The sequence below is a fragment of the Notamacropus eugenii genome, chromosome 4 (assembly GCF_028372415.1).
Source record: "Notamacropus eugenii isolate mMacEug1 chromosome 4, mMacEug1.pri_v2, whole genome shotgun sequence".
NCBI lineage: Eukaryota > Metazoa > Chordata > Mammalia > Diprotodontia > Macropodidae > Notamacropus > Notamacropus eugenii.
This window is the reverse complement of record NC_092875.1, coordinates 58,378,363-58,391,066: the sequence shown is the minus strand read 5'-3', so window position 1 is coordinate 58,391,066 and position 12,704 is coordinate 58,378,363. Positions and strand designations below refer to the sequence as shown.

The 12,704-nt window shown below is 40.4% G+C and overlaps 1 pseudogene; it reads right to left on the bottom strand.

Annotated features, from left to right (window-relative positions):
* Positions 1 to 363: 363 nt before the first annotated feature.
* On the bottom strand, positions 364 to 5,863 carry LOC140502211 (olfactory receptor 1G1-like; annotated as a pseudogene).
* Between the last annotated feature and the right edge of the window lie 6,841 nt (positions 5,864 to 12,704).

Genomic DNA, 12,704 nt, shown 5'->3' with positions numbered 1-12,704 from the left:
CCAGAGGATGAATGTGGAGACTACTGGCTGATTACCTCTCCCCTGGATCTGTTAAAGAGGACATGTGCAAAGGAAATGAAACAAGAATTTAAGAGATTCAATTCAAATGGGTGGGGAAGAGGCTGCAAAAAGAGAGAACTTGGAAATAAAAACATGAATTTTATGAATTAAAAATTAACCCCCACACACCACCACACAAAAAGAATGTTGCCTCCCTTCATATGCATAGTGGTGGGGCTTATCTTCAAGTGCAATGTAAATGGATGGCCCAGTATTTCAACCTTGGACCATCGTGATGGTGATGATGCTATGCCAAGAAAGAGTGAAACCTTGGACCTTCTTGACAGGGATGGTCATATAAATATCTATTTAATACATAAAAGAGACAGGGTAGGACATAGTTATATATAAGGTTAAAAAGTCAAGAAAGGCCCAAGTGTGATGATTTGGTACAAAACAGAGTCCATTGAAATATAAAAGAAGCACCCAACTATGTAAATCTTTATTATATTGATTCACCCCTGCTAAATTCTTGCTTGCAACTTCCTTCTGCCTCTTTGGTCTCCTTTTCTAATGAGTGAAGTCCTCCTGGAAATTGGAACTGAAGTTTAGGTCTCAAACTTGATGTTATGCACTTCAGCAGGATGAGTGACCTGCATATTTTAAGCAAACAGTGTCAGACAGTTCAAGATAGTCTGAGGGAGAGTTCTTCTGAGCACAAAGGCAGCAAGAAGCCTGAGCAAGAAATTCTCTTAGTTATACCTCAATTTTATTTTTTTGTAACAGGGTCTTATTCTTAAAGCTAGCATTTCTAGCACTATATTGAATAGTAATGGTGATAATGGCCATTCTTGATTTATCCTTTATAGATCTCTAGCTTATTCCCATTATAGAAAATGCTTGTTCTTTGTTTTACATAGATTTTAACTATCATTTTAACAAAAGCTCCATGTATTCCCTAACTTTCCAGTGTTTTCTGCATCTATTAATGCATTAGTTGTTATTTTTATCATTAGTATGGTTAATATATGTTTGATAGATTTCCTAATATTGAACCATTCCTCCATTCCTGCTATAAATGAAATTCTGATTATGGAGGATATCTCATAGAGACAAAATGAGACCTCATTTCCTTGTGAGAAGCATCCTCAGGGCTTATTTCATGACCTTGTTCTTAGGTTGTAGATGAAAGGGTTCAGCATGGGGGTGACCACCGTGCACATCACACCTGCTGCTGTGTCCCGTTGGCCTGTGTGGGTGGATTTTGGGTTGAAGTACACTCCAATGATTGTCCCATTGAATAGAGAGAGCACAGTGAGGTGGGAGGCACAGGTAGAGAAAGTTTTCCATTTCCCCATAATAGATGGGATCATCAGGATAATTGAAAATATTCAGGTGTTGGAGATAGGGATGGCAATGAAGGGAATGATAATTGTTTGCATCCCCACTGTATTGACCATCAGGTCATTGATGAAGGTGTCTGAGCAGGCCACCTTTAGCAGGGAACTGAGGTCACAGAAAAAACGAGGGATTTCATGGTGGCCACAGAATGAAATATGGGTTAGTAGCCCAGATGGGTCAGAACAATAGCATAGGCTCGAAACAAGGACACTGCTTTTAGAAAGGCACAGACCTTTGGGCTCATAATCACGGAATAATGTAGTGGGGCACAGATAACAGTCCTAGGGCAAGTAGTGAGAAGGATACTATCTATCCTTTTGAACCAAATGAAGAAGAATATTTTTGTTAGGTACCCATCATATGGAATTACTTTTTTTTCTAGATATGTTATTTTCCAGCATCTTGGCAGTTGCGGTGAAGGTGAAGCAGATGTGGACTAGGGACAAGTTGCTAAGGAAGGAGTACCTGTGAATGTGGAGATATGATCTAGTCTTAATGGCCAGAATGATGAGCAGATTCCCTAGACCTGTGATAAGGTACACAAGAAGCAACAGGGAGAACAGGGGTGACTCCTGCTCAGGCTGCTCTGAGAGTCCCAGGAGGATGAACTCATAGACACAAGACTGATTTCTTCCTTCCATGCTTCTGTTGAGAAGTGCACATGGAATAAGAGATGAAATAAGGACTCAAAGATTCATGGATGCACTAATAGATTAATGGACTCATGGATGAGATTATGTAAAGATTATTTAAAGCTATGTATTAAATTAATATGTTATATTTTAATATACTGTATCTATTTAATACATGTAAGAGGTGAACTGACCTCTACTTCTTTTGTTCAAGTAGAATTTAAGTTCCCAGAGGCCAAGCTATTTAATAATTTTCTGTGCATCCTCAGAGCCAAGTACAGTGCCTGGAACATAAAAGAGGAATTTAATAAATGCATATTATTGGATTCATTGGTTCCTGACAGTGGATCTGCATTTAACCCATTTGAATTTAAATAATTCTTGGGCATGAATAGTGTTCCATTTAGACACAGAGGATCTAATTTTGAATCTGGTTTCATCACTGTAGACCTGTACAAACTTGGTGAAGTTACTTATCCCATCTGGTCCTCATTTTGTTGATCTGCAAAACCAGAAGTTGGAACCAAATCACTCCTGTAGTGTCTTCATGCATCAAATCTATTACCTGATGAGCTCTTGCCATCTCCCTTTGTCACCTCAAGCAAACAGTCAATCTCACTGACTGGTAACTGAAAAAAGACTTTTCCCTATAAAATTCTTTGCTAATTGCTTTTAGTTCTGTCTTCTAGGGAAGAGTAGAAAAGGTATAAACTCTTAACCTTGTGACAAGTCTTCCGAAACCACAAAACAGTTATCATATTCTTCATTGGTCTTTTGTTCTTCAGTGTATACATTTGAAGTTTCCCTTTTCACGTTTATGTGGTGAGAGCAGTATTCTAACCACAGCATCCATGTAAGTTAGTCTATTTTGTCCTTACAAGGTATACAAAGCATCCTTGAAACTTGATTCAGGACATTAAAGGCCCAGGCTACTGACATTGATTTCTCGTCCGCTGAATACAAAAAAGCATCATGAGAAGTTCTAGGTGGTCACTAATTTTTGGTTGGTGCACAACTATGGGGTAACTCAGGCCAGGGAGCTTAGCTTAAATGAATCAACTTGGGGTGTCCTTCATGGTTATTGTTTTTGAATATATTTCAAATGCTATGATTAATTAAATCTCCTTTTCTTAGTTATTGATTGTCCTACAGATATCTCATTTTATTATATTATCAAATATCAATTAGAAGAGTACTGTCTTGAGTCAGATCCAGTTGTAAACATATCCTATAGCTTAATTTCTGCCTTTCTTTCAATTCTCTTGGTCTTTCTCTGGATGTTGTCAAATGCGATAAAGTCCTCCCCACTGCGACTGATTTTTGTGAATATCAATGATATCACTAGAAGGAACTGAGTAAGCACTGCTATGAATTAAAATACCCCTGGAAGGAAGTTGTGACTTTAATGGCACAGGTGGTACAGTTAAGTGAGATGATGAGATTCCAGGGCTTGGAATCAGAAAGAATTGAATTTGAATCCTGCCTCAGACACTATGTGTATGACCCAGGGAAAGTCACTTATTCTCTTCTGTTCTTTAGTTTCCTCAAAATGGGAATAATAATAGCATCTACTTCACAGGATTGTTGTGAGGAGCAAATTACTTAGCATATTGTAACTCATTTCTTAAACCATAAAGTGCTATGTAAATGTTGTGGTGGTTGTTGTTTTTCCTTCTTCTTGTTCACTTTCTTTTTCTCCTCTCCCTCCTCATCCTCTTTTTTCTTCTTCCTCTTCCTCTTCCTCCTCCTCCTCCTCCTTCTATCTTCTTCTTCTTCTTCCTCTTCCTCCTCCTCCTCCTTCTTCTTCTTTCTTCTTTTTTCTTCTTCTTTCTTCTTCTTTCTTCTTTTTTCTTCTTCTTTCTCTCTTCTTCTTCTTCTTCTTCTTCTTCTTCTTCTTCTTCTTCTTCTTCTTCTTCTTAAAAAAAGAGAGAGAGGAAGAGAGAGGGAGAGAGAGAGAGAGTGAGTAAAGAGCTGGCCTTGGAGTTGATGAGGTACAGTCAGGGAACCTCCTTGAACTCTCGTTGAATCTTCCCACCTGATCTAGTAGTCTCTTCAGGCCCATATACTTTTCTTTGTCACTATGCCCAAATCTCTGTCATACTTCCCACCCTTAATCCTATCAAAATTCCATTCTCCAGGCTACTGGTCACTCCAATCAAGATTCTCCCTGGATATTATCTTTATTCACCCCAGAGTACTGGCCATTCCCATCAAGAGCTCTAGGCACCCTAGACTACTGATCACTCCAATTAAAACCATCCTTGGAACTCCCAGACTACTAGACCATCCCCAGATCCCTCCCAGTCTTTCTGCATATAAGATCTTTCTCATTTCCATAAAGGCTCTCAGATTCAATCCAGCTCAGACTCTGTCTAACAGAGATTATATCTGACCTGCTTGTTAATACAAGGATTACAAATACTTAGGCTCCTTAAGAGTCAACCCAGTATGGTAAATCCTTAACAAACTTTGTTTTTCTTTGGTTTAAAGAAAGCTTGAGTTGAATTCATTGCACAGAACTTGGCATGTTGGTATTTTGGGGTGCCTAGCACCCTGAACCTCAACAGAGTCAGCAAGAGCAGTACACAAACCATGATCTTGACACTTATTGGGGATGTAATTGTCGACCATTCAATTTTTCAGCCTTCTAGGAAATTCTCTAAAGTTCTAAGTTTCAGAGAAGGTGCTGACCTGTTTTGGTAGAGGAACCTCTCTCATCTAGGAGTTGTTTCTTTTGTTTGTTTGTTTAGTCACTTTTCAGTCGTGTCTGACTCTTTTGGAGTATTTTGGCCAAAATACTGGAGTGGCTTGCTATATTCTTTTTCAGTTAATTTTACAGATGAGGAAACTGAGGCAAATAGGGTTAAGTGACTTTCTCACATGGCTACTAAGTATCCCAGGCTAAATTTAAACACAGGAAGAGGAGTCTTCCTTACTCCAGGTCTGACACTCTCTCCATGCATTGTGTCACCTAGTTGCCTTCCAGGAGTTTATTACTTTCATCAAATAATAGTTCATGTCCCTATTTCTTTGTCTATTTAAGGTGAGTCAGTAGGCATAGTCTTCTTTAGCAACAAAGGACGAACACACACATACGTAGAAGAAGGAGGCATTAGGCTGTGAACACTGGGTTAAGAAGAGAGTTTCCTTAAATGAGGTTTGAATTTCAAGACTAAGGGTATTATATTCACACATTTCATATATATATATATATATATATATATGTGTGTGTGTATATATATATATATATATATATACAGATATATACATATATACACATATATGTATATGTGTATGTATATGCATATGTTCATATGTATGCATGTGTGTGTGTGTGTATATATATATATATATGTATACAAATATAAAGATGACAGGAGCCACTACAGTTTATTGAGTGGTTACATGGTAGGGGGACATGTTATAGTCAGATTTTTGCTTTGATAAGATCAATTTAACTAAGAAATTGAATTGAGTAAATTATGGACTGGAGTTGTACAAGTTTCTATGCAAAAGTTTACAGCAGTATTTTCCATGAGATTTTCCCCTTGAAATGAAGAGGTGACATGTACAGATACACTTACTTGGATGTTTGGTCTAGCTTTTCTGTTCATGTTTTCTTTTTCTGTTATGAGGAATCCAGCCATATTGTCTTTCCTATTCCCCTTTTCATAGCAGAATTGTCCAAGCTGTAGGTCCTTGCAGGAGAAAGAAGGCTTGAAATGTTTGCTGACATAGTGTATGTGAGAGCAGGCATCTGCTTTGTCCATTAGGACAATGTAAGAGGTTATTGTCAGAGCTTTTACAAGGACTCCCTGGACTCCGGGCATAGTTCCCTGAGCTCATTGTTAGATAAACCAAACAATTGTCCATTCTTCAGTGTAACCCCTTTGGACCAAGCACACTTTTGGATAGTACATGACCTAAGCTTTTCAACTTATTTTTCACAAAACAGTGCTTCCAGGAATGTGCAGATCACCATGTATTTCCAATTGTCCTTCAAGGAACAGACCTTAGATCCTGAGGCATAGAACACCAGAGTAGAAAGGGATCTTAGAACATAATATAGAAGACATTAGCACTCAGAAGGACCTTCAGATATAAAATACATATTTTTGTGGTGTCTAATATTCTTATATGACACATTATCACAGTATTAGAGTTCTGGAGCCAGAAGGAGCTTTATTAGGCATTTGGTGCAAACCTTTCACTTTATATATGAGGAAACAGGAGCAGACAGGTTAGAGACTCCCTGAATCTCACACAGCTAGGAAGCAACAGAGCTAATATTGAAACCCAAGTTGTCTGACCCCAAATCCAACGCCCTTAGAATTTCTATTAGAGTCCAAAGAAAATGATGTTACCACCAGTGAATATCCTTCCCCCATAGTCCCATGCAACTTCACTCACATGGATGTTTGAATCTTGCTCCTCCATATTGCTGCTCCCTCTTGGGCTCCTTTCATGACCCTTTGCACCTTTGATTTTCTTGCATTTCATGCTTCTAGCAGCCCTCAAAATTTTTGTATTCTCCTATAGAACTTTATCACTGTCCCCCACTGATAATCCTGTGGTCCATGAATCTAGTACCCCTAGTGTCCCAGGAGTTGGCAATATTTCCCTTTTCAGGGGAAATATAATCCCTTTCTTTCTAGAATTCCTGATAGCCTGCATCATGCCTTAAAATGAATCTCTTACTGCTAAATGTCTCTTTTCTTGTTCTGGAGTACCTCTGGTCCTGGTCTCATATACAAGATTTCTCTCAGGGATGTAGCAGAACAATTACTCCCTTATAGAGGTGCGTGGAGGACAACAAGCATCTCTTGTGTAAGGGCTTGCCAAGCCCTTTACAAAGCTACTCATCCACCTTTCATGTCCACCTGTCACCCAACTCTCAGTGGTGGTTCCAGGAAGCTGTAGCATGAACAACAGCCACACACTGCTAAACCAATATGGCAGATGGGCTAAACCAATTTCAGAGGAACCAACAAGCCTCAAGTCTGTTGTTTAATTAGGGGTATATCTACCCCAACCATGTTAAGACTGCCCTTGATGAAATGGGAGGAGGAGAGCAATTTGTTCCAGTGGCAATGCAGGCAGCTGAAGTAGGCATTACGGAGTGCTTAGATATTGAAGATGCCAAAGTAATTCACTACATCCTGCTCCATCAGCAGTCACCTCGATTTTTGTCTTTTCCCTTGACTTTAATGACTCTGCAGGAGAGAGTGAGGCTGATGAGTCTGCAACGTTTCCTCTCTTAAATCCTATTCATGAAGGCATCAAGACATCACCAATGAGGTCATTGGTCTTCTTCAAAATTGAAAGGCAAACAACAACAAACTTTCATTTTGCAAAGAAGTCTCCCTCCAAATCCATTTTCCTTTATGGTGACTTAAAAATGTCGGGTACCGTTTGTCCAAAATCTAGACATCGTCTCTCTTACTCATGTATGTAACACCTCACATGGATATCATGGCAATCAATAACAATAAATATTTATGTAGTGACTACTATGCAAAACATACTTTGGAAAATGCCATACTTGATCCTTGCAATAACCCTAGGTGGCAGGTGCTATTATTATCCTCTTTTTAGAGTTGGGGAAACTGAAGAAAACAGAGATTTAAGTGCCTTGTCAAGTGACATACAATTAGTAAGTGTCTGAAGACCAACATGAAATGTTTTCTGACTTCAGACTCAGAGCTCTCTCTACTGAACTATCTGTCTGTAATAGAGGAGCACTATCATTTCTCTCAGGATTTCTCCAGATTCCTCTACTTCTAGTGTGAGAATTGAGTAACAAATGACATTCTTAAAACTTGGTGCTGCCTTGCAAGAGTTCTAGGAAAATAAGGGGAAAGCCTGTCAACACTCCCCTTACCTCATGCATTGTTCCTAAAGCAGAAGTGAGAGATTTATATTTTTTGCATTGCATAAAATTTCATTGCTTGAGGGCACTTGATTACCAAGAACATAGATTTTTGGAGCTGGAAGGGAATATAATCCTTATGACACTAGAGTATGAAGAGAGTCTTATACATATAATTTCAGAGTTGAAAGATAATTTGTTATGTTGCTGTTCAGTCACATCCAGTTTGTCATAACCTTATTTATGGATTTTCTTGTCAAAAATACTGGAGTGGTTTGCCTTTTCCACCTGCATTTACAGATGAGGAACTGAGGCAAACAGAGTAAAGTGACTTACTGAGGGGTCACATAGCTGTCACATGTCTGAGGTCATATTTGAACTCAGAAATATGAGTCTTCCAGATTCCACGTCCAGTGCTTTATCCACTGGGCCACTAAGCTACTCCAATGAAAGAGAATCCACAATGTCTCACTTGGAAGGAGCTTCAGAAGAAAAAACACATCAAATTAGAATGTATGTCATAAAATGTCAGAAGAAAAAAACCCCAAAGATTACTTGAACTGAGCTCCTTTGTTTGATATGCTCCCTACAGCCCAGGCTGCTTCTGCTTACAAGAGACTTGTGCTCCCCAAAGAGCCACATTCAATCCTAGGTGACTTGATGCTAAAAGAGGGGGCCAGGTTTCCTTCTCTCTGGTTCAGTGCTCTTTCCCCCAGAGAAATTCCTGGAGAATCCTGTGGTATTTTACCATATGTGAACAAGCAGCACCTTTTGAAAAGCTATTCAGTGTATATCAGTGATATTTAGTACAGGATAGTGTTTTTCCCCTCTCACTCAAAAACTCTGAAAGACCTAATGACTTTAACATGAGGTCATTGTATGAACAAATGGGAAAACATAAAACATGTCAAATGGCTCATTTCATTCATTATACTCACCATAAATAGTAATGTCAATTTTGTGGTGCTTCTGAATGCTTCCTTTGCATTCACCTATGATCTGCACTGTCCAAGTAAGGTCCAGATCCTAGGCCGACTCAGGGCATGACCTTTTTTTAATCTTTCATTTAATAACTGATAGTGCTACTGGTGACCTTTTCCTCTGAGAAGCTTATTGTTTAGGAAGTATGTTTCCTCTGGTACCTGGTTATCGGGTCAGAAACTCTGTATTTCAAAAAGCAAACTAGATAGAACAGAGGAGGTCATGTTGAATATGAAATCAAGAAGACCTGAGTTTGAATTTCACTTCAGACCCTTTCTAAATGTATGATCCTAGATAAGTCACTTGACTTTTCTCTGCCTCACTTTCCTCATCTGTAAAATTAGGATAATGATGGCATCTATGTCACAAGGCTGTTTTCAGGGTCGAATGAAATAACATATGTTAAGGACTTTGCAAGCTGCAAAGCACTATTAGTAGTATTAGCTAACTCTCCTTCCATATTCCTCCCTCACTCTCCTCTCTCTGTGTACCTCCATCTCTCCTCCTTCCTTTCTCTGTCTCTCTGTTCATCTGTCTCCTATGTCTACCTGACATTTCCATTTGAACTGTCTTAGAAAGATTCTGAGGATCACCTGGCAGGATAAGGTATCAGACTGAAGTCCTTGCTCAAGGTGAACTGCCAAGTATTCAAACTATGCTTCAGAGTGCACAACTTTGATGGGCTGACCACATTGTTGGAATGCACAGTGTACACTTGCCAAAAAGACTATTTTATAGACAATTCGCATAGGGCAGGTGATCATATGGTGGCCAGAAGAAACGATACAAGAACATTCTCAAGGTCTCTCTCAAAAACTTTGGGATTTGTCTGTGCAATATGGAAAACTTTGGCACAGAACCAATCAGCATGGGGTGCCCTTATCAGAAAGGGTGCTGTGCTCTTTGAGCAAAGCAGAATTGAGACTACACAAAGTAATCACAAGATGTGCAAATTTGGGATATCTGTCCCAAATATTCACACAGACTGTCTGTGACCAACCTGTGGTAGAGTATTCTGAACTCATATTGTTCTGATCTGCCACAGTCAGAACACTAAAATTTCACTTTATCATGGTGATGTCGTTTTGGTCCTCTTCAAAGATGAAGGGCAACAACCATGTCTACCTGTTGGCTCTTCCCTTTCAACCTGTCTGCTTCTGCTGCTAGCAACTCTGCAACCACACTGTCAGCAGCTAGGTCATTGCTTAATTGCACAAGAAAGGCATATTACTACCTGCTGTTCTGTCATTCACCAGTTCTTGTGCCAAAGGAAATAGTTCTTTTATGAGCATAAGATTATTTGGGGCCATATGAGCTCTCACCTTATGTCTGCAAGGGGAATGTACACCTGCTCCCAACCTTCCTGATAACTCAGAGACTTATTCTTGTGTTGGGGGTGTAAGCTCAGTTCTCATGTGGACAGTCTCGGGCAGGTAAAGGTGAGGACTTCTAAACCTCAGAGTTCTCATGAGGCCCCCCAGGGAACAGCTGGGAATTGAGGCATGAGACACGGGCTATCTCGTGCATTTCCGCCTCTTCTCCATGGGAAACTTGCTGGGGAGAGCATCCCACCCTTGAGATTGGCCCATGGTCTGAGCACACGTGTTGTTGACTAGCTAAGGGCTGAGAGCAGGCACGGTATTCATATGCAAACTATGTGGAGGGAGAGCTTAAGTAGGGACAGGAAAGCCTGAAGGCACTCTTCGAGCTGAGGGGCCCTTAGAGGGCAGAAGGTCCCTCCTCTCTCCCACTCCCATTCTCTTGCTGTATGATCTTTGCCCCTTGGGAGGAGGAGGATTCCTCTCTCCTGAGGAAGAATTCACCCTGCACATGTAACTAAGACCCTGAATAGAGCCTAACCCTTGTTCGACTCTGGAAAGTCTCTTCTCTCAACACGTTTATCCGGTTGATCCCCGAAGACCTGGAAGACAGGTAAGAAAAGGCTTGGGTAGCCCTTCGGCCTTAAGGCCGAACATTCTTGAATGTTGTGTCTGACAGGAAGAAGAAGCTTAAGTGGCAAGAGTGACACTTTTATCATCACCACTGAGTTTCAGCTTAGAAGCTCAACAAAGGGTTTTTCAGTATTAAATATAAACTCTTGAGTCATCAAGGACACCAGGAAGCACTCAGAATATATACTTTCTTTGAAGTGTATGTGTGTGTATGTTTGTATGTGTGTTAGAGGATCCTTCTATCACATGAACCTGTAAGAGATCGATCTGAAACTTTTACGAACTTTCCTAGATTGCATACTGATCACACTTCACAAGTGGGATAGGTTGCATTAAGGGGGCTCTTGTCAGACTTTTATTTGTTCTTGTTGCAAGGCATCCTTGCTACTGGGCAGGAGGGAAGGTGAGAAATTCCTGCCACACCTTGTCAGAAGTTCAAGGCAGAGAAAACTGGAAAAAATGCCTAAAGAGAAGTGGTGGTGCTGTCTCCCCAAATCATCCTATAGACTAAAATGAAATTCCTTGTCAAGAATCTGTGTCCCCCTGTCTCACAATCATTAATCATGTTTGAGACAATGCCACCACTGGGTACCAATGAGGAACTGCTGTGTCATTGTATCAGTAAGCCCCCAAACATACACGGGAGGCTTGCTGTCACTGGTTCTTACATGTCTCAGTGCCCAATCTTATGCCAAGGCTGAACTCCAAGCTCCTGGGTTCCTCCTCCTCCAGCAGAAGCCAGCCACGTGGGTCTGTGTGAAAGCTGTTTCTGTTCCTCACACGTCACCAATATCCTCACACTGGCTATTCTTGGTTTCTGCTGGGTCATTGGGCAGGCAGGCTTCTGCTCCAAGACAGTGTTCTGCTAAGTTTTCATGGCTCATTTCAAATTCTTGCTGCTCTGGTCTGGTTGCTGAATACAATACATTTTAAAGACCTTACTCCTCCAACAAAGGCAGGAGCTGGGCTAATCCACTGGAGCCCTGGCTCTGGCCACCCCCACCTCCCAGAGTTCCACAGAATCATAGCTAACACAACTGGGAAACAACAGAAAATTATCCCAATTCCCATACTTTCCCCTTTAATTTATGCGGTTCCCATTCTCATCACCATAATGTATCAATAAGCACCTGAAGATACACCTGCTATCACAGGTCCTTAGATTTGCATTCATAAAAGGAAAGGCAACTTTTGAGGAATTAACAACCACTTTAATCAAGCCCATGTATCATTCCCTTAACCAAGCACATGTATCATTCACTTGGTTCAGGGGAGTCAACACCCTGAACCACAAAGTAATCAACAAGCTTGGCTTCCTCTGCCTGACCATAATTCAACAGATAGACGGCTGTATGACCAGGTGGCAGAGAGGGAAGCAAAACATCTGGCTTCTCAAAGGCAGGTGACTCCTTAAAGAAGCTTCTCAGAGACCTCATCTGGCACTCAAACCTTATTACAAAAACTGTGTCCCAAAATAAAACCTCACCCTCAGAGTCTTTTTTAGAGCCAGAGAGCATCATATCCCTTGACAACCAGTGCTTCATTAACTAAAGGCATATACTTACAAATTTTCCCAGGTCTGGGTGGGAAAGATGCTCCTCAGTCACATGATTACACTAAAACAAAAACAGCAAAAGATTCTACTTTCCTTACTATTGAAGTCATCCTAGTAAAGTACATGTTGTTCACAAAGGAGATATAGTGTATACTCTCTTGTATAGAGAGTAATGCCTAATTCAACAAAGAATGGGCTTTCAATGAGTTCATTCCTATTACATATAGAACAGAAATTTGTGGACTGGGGGCTAGTCATTTGCCCAACCCTCAATTACCCTCACCATTCCCTATTTTCTCTACTATTCATGTGCA